Consider the following 20,115-nt stretch of genomic DNA (forward strand, 5'->3'; position numbering starts at 1 on the left):
AACTATGTAAGCACAGAAGCATCTGGTCTCTGTGGCGCAATCGGTTAGCGCGTTCGGCTGTTAACCGAAAGGATGGTGGTTCGAGCCCACCCAGGGACGATGTATGTTCCTTTCTCTTCTTTTTTAGACGTATTTTGCGCAAACAGATTAACTAAATTTCAACATTTCTCTCAAACAAATCAGCCTCTCGCCCAACGTGGGGCTCGAACCCACGACCCTGAGATTAAGAGTCTCATGCTCTACCGACTGAGCTAGCCGGGCGTTTTATGTAGGACCCCAAAAGCACTTGCTGTCGCCACATGTTGACATGTTGAGCAGGACCTGAGCTATGTTTGTGGAATTTGTGCAGAGACTAAAGACCTTCACCCTTAAACATTCACTAAACCTGGTGCATGATCTCACATCCCAGAGATTGAGAATCTGGCAAACTAACAATCGAACTGGTCAGGTAACAGCAGCATTTGAAGTGGGGTCAAAAATGTACCATTAAAGGCACTTGACATCCCCGCTCAGTTTCGTTGCATAGCCTCTTTATAGTTGTTGAAAAAACATTTTGTAGCGGAAGAAAACATTAATTTACTGGAAGACAATCCAGTGATCGCTCTTAATATCAAAGTAAAACATGTACTCTGTCCTGATAAAATTTTGACCATGTGCATTTCACCTTGGGATTTAAAGTGTTTCCCGTTAGTCTGAGTACATCAGCTGAAGGCAGCTTAACTTCTTTTTTGGTTCTTGAAGTCTTTTTTTATTCTCATCCGAAAGGCATATTCTGTTCCAGAAAACATTGGGGATTCCAATGTATCAATGACCTAGTTGGGAAAATGATTGCTGAACTCTGTAATGATCCTGATCTCAGCAGTACCAAGTGCCACAAAGGTCCACAAATCAGTTTACTCATGTATTTTATTGCCTATGGTTTGGTTTGTAAATGTGTGTTGGTGATATGGATGCATTCATGACACCACATTTTCTGGACAAAATGCGTCTTGGAGCAGAGCTCCTGCAGTGCTTCCATCAAATCTGTTTTGAATAGGTTTTGGGTGCATTTTCACATATAATTTCAAAAGCGTCATATCTAAGAGGACATAACCCTGCAACTGAAGGCAAGGGAGCTACACTGTGTAAACTGGTGAAAATCATACACATTCCGATGACTGGTGGACAAAAGGATCAAAACTTTGACAGGAAAAGGGTCTACAAACTGACCTTTTGTTTGAAGACCTGCAGGTCTTGACAAGTGAGTAATTGAAGGAAGGGCAAATTTTAGACAAGCTAGCAGAAAAGTGTGAGTGACCTTGATGTTGCATCCTTTATGCATTGGCTCATTTCATCAAAAGCCAGCAAACAGGAGGAATGTGCTTGTTGGGTTTTTCTTTTGAGGAAGAACTATGTAAGCACAGAAGCATCAGGTCTCTGTGGCGCAATCGGTTAGCGCGTTCGGCTGTTAACCGAAAGGATGGTGGTTCGAGCCCACCCAGGGACGATGTATGTTCCTTTCTCTTCTTTTTAGACGTATTTTGCGCAAACAGATTAACTAAATTTCAACATTTCTCTCAAACAAATCAGCCTCTCGCCCAACGTGGGGCTCGAACCCACGACCCTGAGATTAAGAGTCTCATGCTCTACCGACTGAGCTAGCCGGGCGTTTTATGTAGGACCCCAAAAGCACTTGCTGTCGCCACATGTTGACATGTTGAGCAGGACCTGAGCTATGTTTGTGGAATTTGTGCAGAGACTAAAGACCTTCACCCTTAAACATTCACTAAACCTGGTGCATGATCTCACATCCCAGAGATTGAGAATCTGGCAAACTAACAATCGAACTGGTCAGGTAACAGCAGCATTTGAAGTGGGGTCAAAAATGTACCATTAAAGGCACTTGACATCCCCGCTCAGTTTCGTTGCATAGCCTCTTTATAGTTGTTGAAAAAACGTTTTGTAGCGGAAGAAAACATTAATTTACTGGAAGACAATCCAGTGATCGCTCTTAATATCAAAGTAAAACATGTACTCTGTCCTGATAAAATTTTGACCATGTGCATTTCACCTTGGGATTTAAAGTGTTTCCCGTTAGTCTGAGTACATCAGCTGAAGGCAGCTTAACTTCTTTTTTGGTTCTTGAAGTCTTTTTTTATTCTCATCCGAAAGGCATATTCTGTTCCAGAAAACATTGGGGATTCCAATGTATCAATGACCTAGTTGGGAAAATGATTGCTGAACTCTGTAATGATCCTGATCTCAGCAGTACCAAGTGCCACAAAGGTCCACAAATCAGTTTACTCATGTATTTTATTGCCTATGGTTTGGTTTGTAAATGTGTGTTGGTGATATGGATGCATTCATGACACCACATTTTCTGGACAAAATGCGTCTTGGAGCAGAGCTCCTGCAGTGCTTCCATCAAATCTGTTTTGAATAGGTTTTGGGTGCATTTTCACATATAATTTCAAAAGCGTCATATCTAAGAGGACATAACCCTGCAACTGAAGGCAAGGGAGCTACACTGTGTAAACTGGTGAAAATCATACACATTCCGATGACTGGTGGACAAAAGGATCAAAACTTTGACAGGAAAAGGGTCTACAAACTGACCTTTTGTTTGAAGACCTGCAGGTCTTGACAAGTGAGTAATTGAAGGAAGGGCAAATTTTAGACAAGCTAGCAGAAAAGTGTGAGTGACCTTGATGTTGCATCCTTTATGCATTGGCTCATTTCATCAAAAGCCAGCAAACAGGAGGAATGTGCTTGTTGGGTTTTTCTTTTGAGGAAGAACTATGTAAGCACAGAAGCATCTGGTCTCTGTGGCGCAATCGGTTAGCGCGTTCGGCTGTTAACCGAAAGGATGGTGGTTCGAGCCCACCCAGGGACGATGTATGTTCCTTTCTCTTCTTTTTTAGACGTATTTTGCGCAAACAGATTAACTAAATTTCAACATTTCTCTCAAACAAATCAGCCTCTCGCCCAACGTGGGGCTCGAACCCACGACCCTGAGATTAAGAGTCTCATGCTCTACCGACTGAGCTAGCCGGGCGTTTTATGTAGGACCCCAAAAGCACTTGCTGTCGCCACATGTTGACATGTTGAGCAGGACCTGAGCTATGTTTGTGGAATTTGTGCAGAGACTAAAGACCTTCACCCTTAAACATTCACTAAACCTGGTGCATGATCTCACATCCCAGAGATTGAGAATCTGGCAAACTAACAATCGAACTGGTCAGGTAACAGCAGCATTTGAAGTGGGGTCAAAAATGTACCATTAAAGGCACTTGACATCCCCGCTCAGTTTCGTTGCATAGCCTCTTTATAGTTGTTGAAAAAACGTTTTGTAGCGGAAGAAAACATTAATTTACTGGAAGACAATCCAGTGATCGCTCTTAATATCAAAGTAAAACATGTACTCTGTCCTGATAAAATTTTGACCATGTGCATTTCACCTTGGGATTTAAAGTGTTTCCCGTTAGTCTGAGTACATCAGCTGAAGGCAGCTTAACTTCTTTTTTGGTTCTTGAAGTCTTTTTTTATTCTCATCCGAAAGGCATATTCTGTTCCAGAAAACATTGGGGATTCCAATGTATCAATGACCTAGTTGGGAAAATGATTGCTGAACTCTGTAATGATCCTGATCTCAGCAGTACCAAGTGCCACAAAGGTCCACAAATCAGTTTACTCATGTATTTTATTGCCTATGGTTTGGTTTGTAAATGTGTGTTGGTGATATGGATGCATTCATGACACCACATTTTCTGGACAAAATGCGTCTTGGAGCAGAGCTCCTGCAGTGCTTCCATCAAATCTGTTTTGAATAGGTTTTGGGTGCATTTTCACATATAATTTCAAAAGCGTCATATCTAAGAGGACATAACCCTGCAACTGAAGGCAAGGGAGCTACACTGTGTAAACTGGTGAAAATCATACACATTCCGATGACTGGTGGACAAAAGGATCAAAACTTTGACAGGAAAAGGGTCTACAAACTGACCTTTTGTTTGAAGACCTGCAGGTCTTGACAAGTGAGTAATAGAAGGAAGGGCAAATTTTAGACAAGCTAGCAGAAAAGTGTGAGTGACCTTGATGTTGCATCCTTTATGCATTGGCTCATTTCATCAAAAGCCAGCAAACAGGAGGAATGTGCTTGTTGGGTTTTTCTTTTGAGGAAGAACTATGTAAGCACAGAAGCATCTGGTCTCTGTGGCGCAATCGGTTAGCGCGTTCGGCTGTTAACCGAAAGGATGGTGGTTCGGGCCCACCCAGGGAAGATGTGTGTTCCTTTCTCTTCTTTTTTAGACGTATTTTGCGCAAACAGATTAACTAAATTTCAACATTTCTCTCAAACAAATCAGCCTCTCGCCCAACGTGGGGCTCGAACCCACGACCCTGAGATTAAGAGTCTCATGCTCTACCGACTGAGCGAGCCGGACGTTTTTTGTAGGACCCCAAAAGCACTTGCTGTTGCCACATGTTGACATGTTGAGCAGGACCTGAGCTATGTTTGTGGAATTTGTGCAGAGACTAAAGACCTTCACCCTTAAACATTCACTAAACCTGGTGCATGATCTCACATCCCAGAGATTGAGAATCTGGCAAACTAACAATCGAACTGGTCAGGTAACAGCAGCATTTGAAGTGGGGTCAAAAATGTACCATTAAAGGCACTTGACATCCCCGCTCAGTTTCGTTGCATAGCCTCTTTATAGTTGTTGAAAAAACGTTTTGTAGCGGAAGAAAACATTAATTTACTGGAAGACAATCCAGTGATCGCTCTTAATATCAAAGTAAAACATGTACTCTGTCCTGATAAAATTTTGACCATGTGCATTTCACCTTGGGATTTAAAGTGTTTCCCGTTAGTCTGAGTACATCAGCTGAAGGCAGCTTAACTTCTTTTTTGGTTCTTGAAGTCTTTTTTTATTCTCATCCGAAAGGCATATTCTGTTCCAGAAAACATTGGGGATTCCAATGTATCAATGACCTAGTTGGGAAAATGATTGCTGAACTCTGTAATGATCCTGATCTCAGCAGTACCAAGTGCCACAAAGGTCCACAAATCAGTTTACTCATGTATTTTATTGCCTATGGTTTGGTTTGTAAATGTGTGTTGGTGATATGGATGCATTCATGACACCACATTTTCTGGACAAAATGCGTCTTGGAGCAGAGCTCCTGCAGTGCTTCCATCAAATCTGTTTTGAATAGGTTTTGGGTGCATTTTCACATATAATTTCAAAAGCGTCATATCTAAGAGGACATAACCCTGCAACTGAAGGCAAGGGAGCTACACTGTGTAAACTGGTGAAAATCATACACATTCCGATGACTGGTGGACAAAAGGATCAAAACTTTGACAGGAAAAGGGTCTACAAACTGACCTTTTGTTTGAAGACCTGCAGGTCTTGACAAGTGAGTAATTGAAGGAAGGGCAAATTTTAGACAAGCTAGCAGAAAAGTGTGAGTGACCTTGATGTTGCATCCTTTATGCATTGGCTCATTTCATCAAAAGCCAGCAAACAGGAGGAATGTGCTTGTTGGGTTTTTCTTTTGAGGAAGAACTATGTAAGCACAGAAGCATCTGGTCTCTGTGGCGCAATCGGTTAGCGCGTTCGGCTGTTAACCGAAAGGATGGTGGTTCGAGCCCACCCAGGGACGATGTATGTTCCTTTCTCTTCTTTTTTAGACGTATTTTGCGCAAACAGATTAACTAAATTTCAACATTTCTCTCAAACAAATCAGCCTCTCGCCCAACGTGGGGCTCGAACCCACGACCCTGAGATTAAGAGTCTCATGCTCTACCGACTGAGCTAGCCGGGCGTTTTATGTAGGACCCCAAAAGCACTTGCTGTCGCCACATGTTGACATGTTGAGCAGGACCTGAGCTATGTTTGTGGAATTTGTGCAGAGACTAAAGACCTTCACCCTTAAACATTCACTAAACCTGGTGCATGATCTCACATCCCAGAGATTGAGAATCTGGCAAACTAACAATCGAACTGGTCAGGTAACAGCAGCATTTGAAGTGGGGTCAAAAATGTACCATTAAAGGCACTTGACATCCCCGCTCAGTTTCGTTGCATAGCCTCTTTATAGTTGTTGAAAAAACATTTTGTAGCGGAAGAAAACATTAATTTACTGGAAGACAATCCAGTGATCGCTCTTAATATCAAAGTAAAACATGTACTCTGTCCTGATAAAATTTTGACCATGTGCATTTCACCTTGGGATTTAAAGTGTTTCCCGTTAGTCTGAGTACATCAGCTGAAGGCAGCTTAACTTCTTTTTTGGTTCTTGAAGTCTTTTTTTATTCTCATCCGAAAGGCATATTCTGTTCCAGAAAACATTGGGGATTCCAATGTATCAATGACCTAGTTGGGAAAATGATTGCTGAACTCTGTAATGATCCTGATCTCAGCAGTACCAAGTGCCACAAAGGTCCACAAATCAGTTTACTCATGTATTTTATTGCCTATGGTTTGGTTTGTAAATGTGTGTTGGTGATATGGATGCATTCATGACACCACATTTTCTGGACAAAATGCGTCTTGGAGCAGAGCTCCTGCAGTGCTTCCATCAAATCTGTTTTGAATAGGTTTTGGGTGCATTTTCACATATAATTTCAAAAGCGTCATATCTAAGAGGACATAACCCTGCAACTGAAGGCAAGGGAGCTACACTGTGTAAACTGGTGAAAATCATACACATTCCGATGACTGGTGGACAAAAGGATCAAAACTTTGACAGGAAAAGGGTCTACAAACTGACCTTTTGTTTGAAGACCTGCAGGTCTTGACAAGTGAGTAATTGAAGGAAGGGCAAATTTTAGACAAGCTAGCAGAAAAGTGTGAGTGACCTTGATGTTGCATCCTTTATGCATTGGCTCATTTCATCAAAAGCCAGCAAACAGGAGGAATGTGCTTGTTGGGTTTTTCTTTTGAGGAAGAACTATGTAAGCACAGAAGCATCAGGTCTCTGTGGCGCAATCGGTTAGCGCGTTCGGCTGTTAACCGAAAGGATGGTGGTTCGAGCCCACCCAGGGACGATGTATGTTCCTTTCTCTTCTTTTTTAGACGTATTTTGCGCAAACAGATTAACTAAATTTCAACATTTCTCTCAAACAAATCAGCCTCTCGCCCAACGTGGGGCTCGAACCCACGACCCTGAGATTAAGAGTCTCATGCTCTACCGACTGAGCTAGCCGGGCGTTTTATGTAGGACCCCAAAAGCACTTGCTGTCGCCACATGTTGACATGTTGAGCAGGACCTGAGCTATGTTTGTGGAATTTGTGCAGAGACTAAAGACCTTCACCCTTAAACATTCACTAAACCTGGTGCATGATCTCACATCCCAGAGATTGAGAATCTGGCAAACTAACAATCGAACTGGTCAGGTAACAGCAGCATTTGAAGTGGGGTCAAAAATGTACCATTAAAGGCACTTGACATCCCCGCTCAGTTTCGTTGCATAGCCTCTTTATAGTTGTTGAAAAAACGTTTTGTAGCGGAAGAAAACATTAATTTACTGGAAGACAATCCAGTGATCGCTCTTAATATCAAAGTAAAACATGTACTCTGTCCTGATAAAATTTTGACCATGTGCATTTCACCTTGGGATTTAAAGTGTTTCCCGTTAGTCTGAGTACATCAGCTGAAGGCAGCTTAACTTCTTTTTTGGTTCTTGAAGTCTTTTTTTATTCTCATCCGAAAGGCATATTCTGTTCCAGAAAACATTGGGGATTCCAATGTATCAATGACCTAGTTGGGAAAATGATTGCTGAACTCTGTAATGATCCTGATCTCAGCAGTACCAAGTGCCACAAAGGTCCACAAATCAGTTTACTCATGTATTTTATTGCCTATGGTTTGGTTTGTAAATGTGTGTTGGTGATATGGATGCATTCATGACACCACATTTTCTGGACAAAATGCGTCTTGGAGCAGAGCTCCTGCAGTGCTTCCATCAAATCTGTTTTGAATAGGTTTTGGGTGCATTTTCACATATAATTTCAAAAGCGTCATATCTAAGAGGACATAACCCTGCAACTGAAGGCAAGGGAGCTACACTGTGTAAACTGGTGAAAATCATACACATTCCGATGACTGGTGGACAAAAGGATCAAAACTTTGACAGGAAAAGGGTCTACAAACTGACCTTTTGTTTGAAGACCTGCAGGTCTTGACAAGTGAGTAATTGAAGGAAGGGCAAATTTTAGACAAGCTAGCAGAAAAGTGTGAGTGACCTTGATGTTGCATCCTTTATGCATTGGCTCATTTCATCAAAAGCCAGCAAACAGGAGGAATGTGCTTGTTGGGTTTTTCTTTTGAGGAAGAACTATGTAAGCACAGAAGCATCTGGTCTCTGTGGCGCAATCGGTTAGCGCGTTCGGCTGTTAACCGAAAGGATGGTGGTTCGAGCCCACCCAGGGACGATGTATGTTCCTTTCTCTTCTTTTTTAGACGTATTTTGCGCAAACAGATTAACTAAATTTCAACATTTCTCTCAAACAAATCAGCCTCTCGCCCAACGTGGGGCTCGAACCCACGACCCTGAGATTAAGAGTCTCATGCTCTACCGACTGAGCTAGCCGGGCGTTTTATGTAGGACCCCAAAAGCACTTGCTGTCGCCACATGTTGACATGTTGAGCAGGACCTGAGCTATGTTTGTGGAATTTGTGCAGAGACTAAAGACCTTCACCCTTAAACATTCACTAAACCTGGTGCATGATCTCACATCCCAGAGATTGAGAATCTGGCAAACTAACAATCGAACTGGTCAGGTAACAGCAGCATTTGAAGTGGGGTCAAAAATGTACCATTAAAGGCACTTGACATCCCCGCTCAGTTTCGTTGCATAGCCTCTTTATAGTTGTTGAAAAAACGTTTTGTAGCGGAAGAAAACATTAATTTACTGGAAGACAATCCAGTGATCGCTCTTAATATCAAAGTAAAACATGTACTCTGTCCTGATAAAATTTTGACCATGTGCATTTCACCTTGGGATTTAAAGTGTTTCCCGTTAGTCTGAGTACATCAGCTGAAGGCAGCTTAACTTCTTTTTTGGTTCTTGAAGTCTTTTTTTATTCTCATCCGAAAGGCATATTCTGTTCCAGAAAACATTGGGGATTCCAATGTATCAATGACCTAGTTGGGAAAATGATTGCTGAACTCTGTAATGATCCTGATCTCAGCAGTACCAAGTGCCACAAAGGTCCACAAATCAGTTTACTCATGTATTTTATTGCCTATGGTTTGGTTTGTAAATGTGTGTTGGTGATATGGATGCATTCATGACACCACATTTTCTGGACAAAATGCGTCTTGGAGCAGAGCTCCTGCAGTGCTTCCATCAAATCTGTTTTGAATAGGTTTTGGGTGCATTTTCACATATAATTTCAAAAGCGTCATATCTAAGAGGACATAACCCTGCAACTGAAGGCAAGGGAGCTACACTGTGTAAACTGGTGAAAATCATACACATTCCGATGACTGGTGGACAAAAGGATCAAAACTTTGACAGGAAAAGGGTCTACAAACTGACCTTTTGTTTGAAGACCTGCAGGTCTTGACAAGTGAGTAATAGAAGGAAGGGCAAATTTTAGACAAGCTAGCAGAAAAGTGTGAGTGACCTTGATGTTGCATCCTTTATGCATTGGCTCATTTCATCAAAAGCCAGCAAACAGGAGGAATGTGCTTGTTGGGTTTTTCTTTTGAGGAAGAACTATGTAAGCACAGAAGCATCTGGTCTCTGTGGCGCAATCGGTTAGCGCGTTCGGCTGTTAACCGAAAGGATGGTGGTTCGGGCCCACCCAGGGAAGATGTGTGTTCCTTTCTCTTCTTTTTTAGACGTATTTTGCGCAAACAGATTAACTAAATTTCAACATTTCTCTCAAACAAATCAGCCTCTCGCCCAACGTGGGGCTCGAACCCACGACCCTGAGATTAAGAGTCTCATGCTCTACCGACTGAGCGAGCCGGACGTTTTTTGTAGGACCCCAAAAGCACTTGCTGTTGCCACATGTTGACATGTTGAGCAGGACCTGAGCTATGTTTGTGGAATTTGTGCAGAGACTAAAGACCTTCACCCTTAAACATTCACTAAACCTGGTGCATGATCTCACATCCCAGAGATTGAGAATCTGGCAAACTAACAATCGAACTGGTCAGGTAACAGCAGCATTTGAAGTGGGGTCAAAAATGTACCATTAAAGGCACTTGACATCCCCGCTCAGTTTCGTTGCATAGCCTCTTTATAGTTGTTGAAAAAACATTTTGTAGCGGAAGAAAACATTAATTTACTGGAAGACAATCCAGTGATCGCTCTTAATATCAAAGTAAAACATGTACTCTGTCCTGATAAAATTTTGACCATGTGCATTTCACCTTGGGATTTAAAGTGTTTCCCGTTAGTCTGAGTACATCAGCTGAAGGCAGCTTAACTTCTTTTTTGGTTCTTGAAGTCTTTTTTTATTCTCATCCGAAAGGCATATTCTGTTCCAGAAAACATTGGGGATTCCAATGTATCAATGACCTAGTTGGGAAAATGATTGCTGAACTCTGTAATGATCCTGATCTCAGCAGTACCAAGTGCCACAAAGGTCCACAAATCAGTTTACTCATGTATTTTATTGCCTATGGTTTGGTTTGTAAATGTGTGTTGGTGATATGGATGCATTCATGACACCACATTTTCTGGACAAAATGCGTCTTGGAGCAGAGCTCCTGCAGTGCTTCCATCAAATCTGTTTTGAATAGGTTTTGGGTGCATTTTCACATATAATTTCAAAAGCGTCATATCTAAGAGGACATAACCCTGCAACTGAAGGCAAGGGAGCTACACTGTGTAAACTGGTGAAAATCATACACATTCCGATGACTGGTGGACAAAAGGATCAAAACTTTGACAGGAAAAGGGTCTACAAACTGACCTTTTGTTTGAAGACCTGCAGGTCTTGACAAGTGAGTAATTGAAGGAAGGGCAAATTTTAGACAAGCTAGCAGAAAAGTGTGAGTGACCTTGATGTTGCATCCTTTATGCATTGGCTCATTTCATCAAAAGCCAGCAAACAGGAGGAATGTGCTTGTTGGGTTTTTCTTTTGAGGAAGAACTATGTAAGCACAGAAGCATCAGGTCTCTGTGGCGCAATCGGTTAGCGCGTTCGGCTGTTAACCGAAAGGATGGTGGTTCGAGCCCACCCAGGGACGATGTATGTTCCTTTCTCTTCTTTTTTAGACGTATTTTGCGCAAACAGATTAACTAAATTTCAACATTTCTCTCAAACAAATCAGCCTCTCGCCCAACGTGGGGCTCGAACCCACGACCCTGAGATTAAGAGTCTCATGCTCTACCGACTGAGCTAGCCGGGCGTTTTATGTAGGACCCCAAAAGCACTTGCTGTCGCCACATGTTGACATGTTGAGCAGGACCTGAGCTATGTTTGTGGAATTTGTGCAGAGACTAAAGACCTTCACCCTTAAACATTCACTAAACCTGGTGCATGATCTCACATCCCAGAGATTGAGAATCTGGCAAACTAACAATCGAACTGGTCAGGTAACAGCAGCATTTGAAGTGGGGTCAAAAATGTACCATTAAAGGCACTTGACATCCCCGCTCAGTTTCGTTGCATAGCCTCTTTATAGTTGTTGAAAAAACGTTTTGTAGCGGAAGAAAACATTAATTTACTGGAAGACAATCCAGTGATCGCTCTTAATATCAAAGTAAAACATGTACTCTGTCCTGATAAAATTTTGACCATGTGCATTTCACCTTGGGATTTAAAGTGTTTCCCGTTAGTCTGAGTACATCAGCTGAAGGCAGCTTAACTTCTTTTTTGGTTCTTGAAGTCTTTTTTTATTCTCATCCGAAAGGCATATTCTGTTCCAGAAAACATTGGGGATTCCAATGTATCAATGACCTAGTTGGGAAAATGATTGCTGAACTCTGTAATGATCCTGATCTCAGCAGTACCAAGTGCCACAAAGGTCCACAAATCAGTTTACTCATGTATTTTATTGCCTATGGTTTGGTTTGTAAATGTGTGTTGGTGATATGGATGCATTCATGACACCACATTTTCTGGACAAAATGCGTCTTGGAGCAGAGCTCCTGCAGTGCTTCCATCAAATCTGTTTTGAATAGGTTTTGGGTGCATTTTCACATATAATTTCAAAAGCGTCATATCTAAGAGGACATAACCCTGCAACTGAAGGCAAGGGAGCTACACTGTGTAAACTGGTGAAAATCATACACATTCCGATGACTGGTGGACAAAAGGATCAAAACTTTGACAGGAAAAGGGTCTACAAACTGACCTTTTGTTTGAAGACCTGCAGGTCTTGACAAGTGAGTAATAGAAGGAAGGGCAAATTTTAGACAAGCTAGCAGAAAAGTGTGAGTGACCTTGATGTTGCATCCTTTATGCATTGGCTCATTTCATCAAAAGCCAGCAAACAGGAGGAATGTGCTTGTTGGGTTTTTCTTTTGAGGAAGAACTATGTAAGCACAGAAGCATCTGGTCTCTGTGGCGCAATCGGTTAGCGCGTTCGGCTGTTAACCGAAAGGATGGTGGTTCGGGCCCACCCAGGGAAGATGTGTGTTCCTTTCTCTTCTTTTTTAGACGTATTTTGCGCAAACAGATTAACTAAATTTCAACATTTCTCTCAAACAAATCAGCCTCTCGCCCAACGTGGGGCTCGAACCCACGACCCTGAGATTAAGAGTCTCATGCTCTACCGACTGAGCGAGCCGGACGTTTTTTGTAGGACCCCAAAAGCACTTGCTGTTGCCACATGTTGACATGTTGAGCAGGACCTGAGCTATGTTTGTGGAATTTGTGCAGAGACTAAAGACCTTCACCCTTAAACATTCACTAAACCTGGTGCATGATCTCACATCCCAGAGATTGAGAATCTGGCAAACTAACAATCGAACTGGTCAGGTAACAGCAGCATTTGAAGTGGGGTCAAAAATGTACCATTAAAGGCACTTGACATCCCCGCTCAGTTTCGTTGCATAGCCTCTTTATAGTTGTTGAAAAAACATTTTGTAGCGGAAGAAAACATTAATTTACTGGAAGACAATCCAGTGATCGCTCTTAATATCAAAGTAAAACATGTACTCTGTCCTGATAAAATTTTGACCATGTGCATTTCACCTTGGGATTTAAAGTGTTTCCCGTTAGTCTGAGTACATCAGCTGAAGGCAGCTTAACTTCTTTTTTGGTTCTTGAAGTCTTTTTTTATTCTCATCCGAAAGGCATATTCTGTTCCAGAAAACATTGGGGATTCCAATGTATCAATGACCTAGTTGGGAAAATGATTGCTGAACTCTGTAATGATCCTGATCTCAGCAGTACCAAGTGCCACAAAGGTCCACAAATCAGTTTACTCATGTATTTTATTGCCTATGGTTTGGTTTGTAAATGTGTGTTGGTGATATGGATGCATTCATGACACCACATTTTCTGGACAAAATGCGTCTTGGAGCAGAGCTCCTGCAGTGCTTCCATCAAATCTGTTTTGAATAGGTTTTGGGTGCATTTTCACATATAATTTCAAAAGCGTCATATCTAAGAGGACATAACCCTGCAACTGAAGGCAAGGGAGCTACACTGTGTAAACTGGTGAAAATCATACACATTCCGATGACTGGTGGACAAAAGGATCAAAACTGTGACAGGAAAAGGGTCTACAAACTGACCTTTTGTTTGAAGACCTGCAGGTCGTGACAAGTGAGTAATTGAAGGAAGGGCAAATTTTAGACAAGCTAGCAGAAAAGTGTGAGTGACCTTGATGTTGCATCCTTTATGCATTGGCTCATTTCATCAAAAGCCAGCAAACAGGTGGAATGTGCTTGTTGGGTTTTTCTTTTGAGGAAGAACTATGTAAGCACCGAAGCATCTGGTCTCTGTGGCGCAATCGGTTAGCGCGTTCGGCTGTTAACCGAAAGGATGGTGGTTCGAGCCCACCCAGGGACGATGTATGTTCCTTTCTCTTCTTTTTTAGACGTATTTTGCGCAAACAGATTAACTAAATTTCAACATTTCTCTCAAACAAATCAGCCTCTCGCCCAACGTGGGGCTCGAACCCACGACCCTGAGATAAAGAGTCTCATGCTCTACCGACTGAGCTAGCCGGGCGTTTTATGTAGGACCCCAAAAGCACTTGCTGTCGCCACATGTTGACATGTTGAGCAGGACCTGAGCTATGTTTGTGGAATTTGTGCAGAGACTAAAGACCTTCACCCTTAAACATTCACTAAACCTGGTGCATGATCTCACATCCCAGAGATTGAGAATCTGGCAAACTAACAATCGAACTGGTCAGGTAACAGCAGCATTTGAAGTGGGGTCAAAAATGTACCATTAAAGGCACTTGACATCCCCGCTCAGTTTCGTTGCATAGCCTCTTTATAGTTGTTGAAAAAACGTTTTGTAGCGGAAGAAAACATTAATTTACTGGAAGACAATCCAGTGATCGCTCTTAATATCAAAGTAAAACATGTACTCTGTCCTGATAAAATTTTGACCATGTGCATTTCACCTTGGGATTTAAAGTGTTTCCCGTTAGTCTGAGTACATCAGCTGAAGGCAGCTTAACTTCTTTTTTGGTTCTTGAAGTCTTTTTTTATTCTCATCCGAAAGGCATATTCTGTTCCAGAAAACATTGGGGATTCCAATGTATCAATGACCTAGTTGGGAAAATGATTGCTGAACTCTGTAATGATCCTGATCTCAGCAGTACCAAGTGCCACAAAGGTCCACAAATCAGTTTACTCATGTATTTTATTGCCTATGGTTTGGTTTGTAAATGTGTGTTGGTGATATGGATGCATTCATGACACCACATTTTCTGGACAAAATGCGTCTTGGAGCAGAGCTCCTGCAGTGCTTCCATCAAATCTGTTTTGAATAGGTTTTGGGTGCATTTTCACATATAATTTCAAAAGCGTCATATCTAAGAGGACATAACCCTGCAACTGAAGGCAAGGGAGCTACACTGTGTAAACTGGTGAAAATCATACACATTCCGATGACTGGTGGACAAAAGGATCAAAACTTTGACAGGAAAAGGGTCTACAAACTGACCTTTTGTTTGAAGACCTGCAGGTCTTGACAAGTGAGTAATTGAAGGAAGGGCAAATTTTAGACAAGCTAGCAGAAAAGTGTGAGTGACCTTGATGTTGCATCCTTTATGCATTGGCTCATTTCATCAAAAGCCAGCAAACAGGAGGAATGTGCTTGTTGGGTTTTTCTTTTGAGGAAGAACTATGTAAGCACAGAAGCATCTGGTCTCTGTGGCGCAATCGGTTAGCGCGTTCGGCTGTTAACCGAAAGGATGGTGGTTCGAGCCCACCCAGGGACGATGTATGTTCCTTTCTCTTCTTTTTTAGACGTATTTTGCGCAAACAGATTAACTAAATTTCAACATTTCTCTCAAACAAATCAGCCTCTCGCCCAACGTGGGGCTCGAACCCACGACCCTGAGATTAAGAGTCTCATGCTCTACCGACTGAGCTAGCCGGGCGTTTTATGTAGGACCCCAAAAGCACTTGCTGTCGCCACATGTTGACATGTTGAGCAGGACCTGAGCTATGTTTGTGGAATTTGTGCAGAGACTAAAGACCTTCACCCTTAAACATTCACTAAACCTGGTGCATGATCTCACATCCCAGAGATTGAGAATCTGGCAAACTAACAATCGAACTGGTCAGGTAACAGCAGCATTTGAAGTGGGGTCAAAAATGTACCATTAAAGGCACTTGACATCCCCGCTCAGTTTCGTTGCATAGCCTCTTTATAGTTGTTGAAAAAACGTTTTGTAGCGGAAGAAAACATTAATTTACTGGAAGACAATCCAGTGATCGCTCTTAATATCAAAGTAAAACATGTACTCTGTCCTGATAAAATTTTGACCATGTGCATTTCACCTTGGGATTTAAAGTGTTTCCCGTTAGTCTGAGTACATCAGCTGAAGGCAGCTTAACTTCTTTTTTGGTTCTTGAAGTCTTTTTTTATTCTCATCCGAAAGGCATATTCTGTTCCAGAAAACATTGGGGATTCCAATGTATCAATGACCTAGTTGGGAAAATGATTGCTGAACTCTGTAATGATCCTGATCTCAGCAGTACCAAGTGCCACAAAGGTCCACAAATCAGTTTACTCATGTATTTTATTGCCTATGGTTTGGTTTGTAAATGTGTGTTGGTGATATGGATGCATTCATGACACCACATTTTCTGGACAAAATGCGTCTTGGAGCAGAGCTCCTGCAGTGCTTCCATCAAATCTGTTTTGAATAGGTTTTGGGTGCATTTTCACATATAATTTCAAAAGCGTCATATCTAAGAGGACATAACCCTGCAACTGAAGGCAAGGGAGCTACACTGTGTAAACTGGTGAAAATCATACACATTCCGATGACTGGTGGACAAAAGGATCAAAACTTTGACAGGAAAAGGGTCTACAAACTGACCTTTTGTTTGAAGACCTGCAGGTCTTGACAAGTGAGTAATAGAAGGAAGGGCAAATTTTAGACAAGCTAGCAGAAAAGTGTGAGTGACCTTGATGTTGCATCCTTTATGCATTGGCTCATTTCATCAAAAGCCAGCAAACAGGAGGAATGTGCTTGTTGGGTTTTTCTTTTGAGGAAGAACTATGTAAGCACAGAAGCATCTGGTCTCTGTGGCGCAATCGGTTAGCGCGTTCGGCTGTTAACCGAAAGGATGGTGGTTCGGGCCCCCCCAGGGAAGATGTGTGTTCCTTTCTCTTCTTTTTTAGACGTATTTTGCGCAAACAGATTAACTAAATTTCAACATTTCTCTCAAACAAATCAGCCTCTCGCCCAACGTGGGGCTCGAACCCACGACCCTGAGATTAAGAGTCTCATGCTCTACCGACTGAGCGAGCCGGACGTTTTTTGTAGGACCCCAAAAGCACTTGCTGTTGCCACATGTTGACATGTTGAGCAGGACCTGAGCTATGTTTGTGGAATTTGTGCAGAGACTAAAGACCTTCACCCTTAAACATTCACTAAACCTGGTGCATGATCTCACATCCCAGAGATTGAGAATCTGGCAAACTAACAATCGAACTGGTCAGGTAACAGCAGCATTTGAAGTGGGGTCAAAAATGTACCATTAAAGGCACTTGACATCCCCGCTCAGTTTCGTTGCATAGCCTCTTTATAGTTGTTGAAAAAACGTTTTGTAGCGGAAGAAAACATTAATTTACTGGAAGACAATCCAGTGATCGCTCTTAATATCAAAGTAAAACATGTACTCTGTCCTGATAAAATTTTGACCATGTGCATTTCACCTTGGGATTTAAAGTGTTTCCCGTTAGTCTGAGTACATCAGCTGAAGGCAGCTTAACTTCTTTTTTGGTTCTTGAAGTCTTTTTTTATTCTCATCCGAAAGGCATATTCTGTTCCAGAAAACATTGGGGATTCCAATGTATCAATGACCTAGTTGGGAAAATGATTGCTGAACTCTGTAATGATCCTGATCTCAGCAGTACCAAGTGCCACAAAGGTCCACAAATCAGTTTACTCATGTATTTTATTGCCTATGGTTTGGTTTGTAAATGTGTGTTGGTGATATGGATGCATTCATGACACCACATTTTCTGGACAAAATGCGTCTTGGAGCAGAGCTCCTGCAGTGCTTCCATCAAATCTGTTTTGAATAGGTTTTGGGTGCATTTTCACATATAATTTCAAAAGCGTCATATCTAAGAGGACATAACCCTGCAACTGAAGGCAAGGGAGCTACACTGTGTAAACTGGTGAAAATCATACACATTCCGATGACTGGTGGACAAAAGGATCAAAACTTTGACAGGAAAAGGGTCTACAAACTGACCTTTTGTTTGAAGACCTGCAGGTCTTGACAAGTGAGTAATTGAAGGAAGGGCAAATTTTAGACAAGCTAGCAGAAAAGTGTGAGTGACCTTGATGTTGCATCCTTTATGCATTGGCTCATTTCATCAAAAGCCAGCAAACAGGAGGAATGTGCTTGTTGGGTTTTTCTTTTGAGGAAGAACTATGTAAGCACAGAAGCATCAGGTCTCTGTGGCGCAATCGGTTAGCGCGTTCGGCTGTTAACCGAAAGGATGGTGGTTCGAGCCCACCCAGGGACGATGTATGTTCCTTTCTCTTCTTTTTTAGACGTATTTTGCGCAAACAGATTAACTAAATTTCAACATTTCTCTCAAACAAATCAGCCTCTCGCCCAACGTGGGGCTCGAACCCACGACCCTGAGATTAAGAGTCTCATGCTCTACCGACTGAGCTAGCCGGGCGTTTTATGTAGGACCCCAAAAGCACTTGCTGTCGCCACATGTTGACATGTTGAGCAGGACCTGAGCTATGTTTGTGGAATTTGTGCAGAGACTAAAGACCTTCACCCTTAAACATTCACTAAACCTGGTGCATGATCTCACATCCCAGAGATTGAGAATCTGGCAAACTAACAATCGAACTGGTCAGGTAACAGCAGCATTTGAAGTGGGGTCAAAAATGTACCATTAAAGGCACTTGACATCCCCGCTCAGTTTCGTTGCATAGCCTCTTTATAGTTGTTGAAAAAACGTTTTGTAGCGGAAGAAAACATTAATTTACTGGAAGACAATCCAGTGATCGCTCTTAATATCAAAGTAAAACATGTACTCTGTCCTGATAAAATTTTGACCATGTGCATTTCACCTTGGGATTTAAAGTGTTTCCCGTTAGTCTGAGTACATCAGCTGAAGGCAGCTTAACTTCTTTTTTGGTTCTTGAAGTCTTTTTTTATTCTCATCCGAAAGGCATATTCTGTTCCAGAAAACATTGGGGATTCCAATGTATCAATGACCTAGTTGGGAAAATGATTGCTGAACTCTGTAATGATCCTGATCTCAGCAGTACCAAGTGCCACAAAGGTCCACAAATCAGTTTACTCATGTATTTTATTGCCTATGGTTTGGTTTGTAAATGTGTGTTGGTGATATGGATGCATTCATGACACCACATTTTCTGGACAAAATGCGTCTTGGAGCAGAGCTCCTGCAGTGCTTCCATCAAATCTGTTTTGAATAGGTTTTGGGTGCATTTTCACATATAATTTCAAAAGCGTCATATCTAAGAGGACATAACCCTGCAACTGAAGGCAAGGGAGCTACACTGTGTAAACTGGTGAAAATCATACACATTCCGATGACTGGTGGACAAAAGGATCAAAACTTTGACAGGAAAAGGGTCTACAAACTGACCTTTTGTTTGAAGACCTGCAGGTCTTGACAAGTGAGTAATAGAAGGAAGGGCAAATTTTAGACAAGCTAGCAGAAAAGTGTGAGTGACCTTGATGTTGCATCCTTTATGCATTGGCTCATTTCATCAAAAGCCAGCAAACAGGAGGAATGTGCTTGTTGGGTTTTTCTTTTGAGGAAGAACTATGTAAGCACAGAAGCATCTGGTCTCTGTGGCGCAATCGGTTAGCGCGTTCGGCTGTTAACCGAAAGGATGGTGGTTCGGGCCCACCCAGGGAAGATGTGTGTTCCTTTCTCTTCTTTTTTAGACGTATTTTGCGCAAACAGATTAACTAAATTTCAACATTTCTCTCAAACAAATCAGCCTCTCGCCCAACGTGGGGCTCGAACCCACGACCCTGAGATTAAGAGTCTCATGCTCTACCGACTGAGCGAGCCGGACGTTTTTTGTAGGACCCCAAAAGCACTTGCTGTTGCCACATGTTGACATGTTGAGCAGGACCTGAGCTATGTTTGTGGAATTTGTGCAGAGACTAAAGACCTTCACCCTTAAACATTCACTAAACCTGGTGCATGATCTCACATCCCAGAGATTGAGAATCTGGCAAACTAACAATCGAACTGGTCAGGTAACAGCAGCATTTGAAGTGGGGTCAAAAATGTACCATTAAAGGCACTTGACATCCCCGCTCAGTTTCGTTGCATAGCCTCTTTATAGTTGTTGAAAAAACATTTTGTAGCGGAAGAAAACATTAATTTACTGGAAGACAATCCAGTGATCGCTCTTAATATCAAAGTAAAACATGTACTCTGTCCTGATAAAATTTTGACCATGTGCATTTCACCTTGGGATTTAAAGTGTTTCCCGTTAGTCTGAGT

The 20,115-nt window shown here is 42.0% G+C and overlaps 20 non-coding genes across 20 annotated transcripts; 10 read left to right on the forward strand and 10 right to left on the reverse strand.

The window, feature by feature from the left end:
• The first annotated feature begins 25 nt into the window (after nucleotides 1-25).
• trnan-guu (transfer RNA asparagine (anticodon GUU)) lies at nucleotides 26-99 on the forward strand. The gene has a single exon. It is a non-coding gene; the product is annotated as a tRNA-Asn (tRNA).
• Nucleotides 100-188: 89 nt separating this feature from the next.
• On the reverse strand, nucleotides 189-261 carry trnak-cuu (transfer RNA lysine (anticodon CUU)). Its single transcript has one exon. It is a non-coding gene; the product is annotated as a tRNA-Lys (tRNA).
• A 1,151-nt stretch (nucleotides 262-1,412) lies between these two features.
• On the forward strand, nucleotides 1,413-1,486 carry trnan-guu (transfer RNA asparagine (anticodon GUU)). The gene has a single exon. It is a non-coding gene; the product is annotated as a tRNA-Asn (tRNA).
• An 88-nt stretch (nucleotides 1,487-1,574) lies between these two features.
• Nucleotides 1,575-1,647, reverse strand: trnak-cuu (transfer RNA lysine (anticodon CUU)). The gene has a single exon. It is a non-coding gene; the product is annotated as a tRNA-Lys (tRNA).
• A 1,151-nt stretch (nucleotides 1,648-2,798) lies between these two features.
• On the forward strand, nucleotides 2,799-2,872 carry trnan-guu (transfer RNA asparagine (anticodon GUU)). The gene has a single exon. It is a non-coding gene; the product is annotated as a tRNA-Asn (tRNA).
• Nucleotides 2,873-2,961: 89 nt separating this feature from the next.
• trnak-cuu (transfer RNA lysine (anticodon CUU)) lies at nucleotides 2,962-3,034 on the reverse strand. The gene has a single exon. It is a non-coding gene; the product is annotated as a tRNA-Lys (tRNA).
• A 2,538-nt stretch (nucleotides 3,035-5,572) lies between these two features.
• Nucleotides 5,573-5,646, forward strand: trnan-guu (transfer RNA asparagine (anticodon GUU)). Its single transcript has one exon. It is a non-coding gene; the product is annotated as a tRNA-Asn (tRNA).
• Nucleotides 5,647-5,735: 89 nt separating this feature from the next.
• Nucleotides 5,736-5,808, reverse strand: trnak-cuu (transfer RNA lysine (anticodon CUU)). The gene has a single exon. It is a non-coding gene; the product is annotated as a tRNA-Lys (tRNA).
• Nucleotides 5,809-6,959: 1,151 nt separating this feature from the next.
• trnan-guu (transfer RNA asparagine (anticodon GUU)) lies at nucleotides 6,960-7,033 on the forward strand. Its single transcript has one exon. It is a non-coding gene; the product is annotated as a tRNA-Asn (tRNA).
• An 89-nt stretch (nucleotides 7,034-7,122) lies between these two features.
• On the reverse strand, nucleotides 7,123-7,195 carry trnak-cuu (transfer RNA lysine (anticodon CUU)). Its single transcript has one exon. It is a non-coding gene; the product is annotated as a tRNA-Lys (tRNA).
• Nucleotides 7,196-8,346: 1,151 nt separating this feature from the next.
• trnan-guu (transfer RNA asparagine (anticodon GUU)) lies at nucleotides 8,347-8,420 on the forward strand. The gene has a single exon. It is a non-coding gene; the product is annotated as a tRNA-Asn (tRNA).
• Nucleotides 8,421-8,509: 89 nt separating this feature from the next.
• On the reverse strand, nucleotides 8,510-8,582 carry trnak-cuu (transfer RNA lysine (anticodon CUU)). Its single transcript has one exon. It is a non-coding gene; the product is annotated as a tRNA-Lys (tRNA).
• Nucleotides 8,583-11,120: 2,538 nt separating this feature from the next.
• On the forward strand, nucleotides 11,121-11,194 carry trnan-guu (transfer RNA asparagine (anticodon GUU)). The gene has a single exon. It is a non-coding gene; the product is annotated as a tRNA-Asn (tRNA).
• Nucleotides 11,195-11,283: 89 nt separating this feature from the next.
• On the reverse strand, nucleotides 11,284-11,356 carry trnak-cuu (transfer RNA lysine (anticodon CUU)). Its single transcript has one exon. It is a non-coding gene; the product is annotated as a tRNA-Lys (tRNA).
• A 2,538-nt stretch (nucleotides 11,357-13,894) lies between these two features.
• Nucleotides 13,895-13,968, forward strand: trnan-guu (transfer RNA asparagine (anticodon GUU)). The gene has a single exon. It is a non-coding gene; the product is annotated as a tRNA-Asn (tRNA).
• Nucleotides 13,969-14,057: 89 nt separating this feature from the next.
• trnak-cuu (transfer RNA lysine (anticodon CUU)) lies at nucleotides 14,058-14,130 on the reverse strand. The gene has a single exon. It is a non-coding gene; the product is annotated as a tRNA-Lys (tRNA).
• A 1,151-nt stretch (nucleotides 14,131-15,281) lies between these two features.
• trnan-guu (transfer RNA asparagine (anticodon GUU)) lies at nucleotides 15,282-15,355 on the forward strand. Its single transcript has one exon. It is a non-coding gene; the product is annotated as a tRNA-Asn (tRNA).
• An 89-nt stretch (nucleotides 15,356-15,444) lies between these two features.
• On the reverse strand, nucleotides 15,445-15,517 carry trnak-cuu (transfer RNA lysine (anticodon CUU)). Its single transcript has one exon. It is a non-coding gene; the product is annotated as a tRNA-Lys (tRNA).
• Nucleotides 15,518-18,055: 2,538 nt separating this feature from the next.
• trnan-guu (transfer RNA asparagine (anticodon GUU)) lies at nucleotides 18,056-18,129 on the forward strand. Its single transcript has one exon. It is a non-coding gene; the product is annotated as a tRNA-Asn (tRNA).
• Nucleotides 18,130-18,218: 89 nt separating this feature from the next.
• trnak-cuu (transfer RNA lysine (anticodon CUU)) lies at nucleotides 18,219-18,291 on the reverse strand. Its single transcript has one exon. It is a non-coding gene; the product is annotated as a tRNA-Lys (tRNA).
• Between the last annotated feature and the right edge of the window lie 1,824 nt (nucleotides 18,292-20,115).

Source organism: Brachyhypopomus gauderio, chromosome 1 (assembly GCF_052324685.1).
Source record: "Brachyhypopomus gauderio isolate BG-103 chromosome 1, BGAUD_0.2, whole genome shotgun sequence".
Taxonomy (NCBI): domain Eukaryota; kingdom Metazoa; phylum Chordata; class Actinopteri; order Gymnotiformes; family Hypopomidae; genus Brachyhypopomus; species Brachyhypopomus gauderio.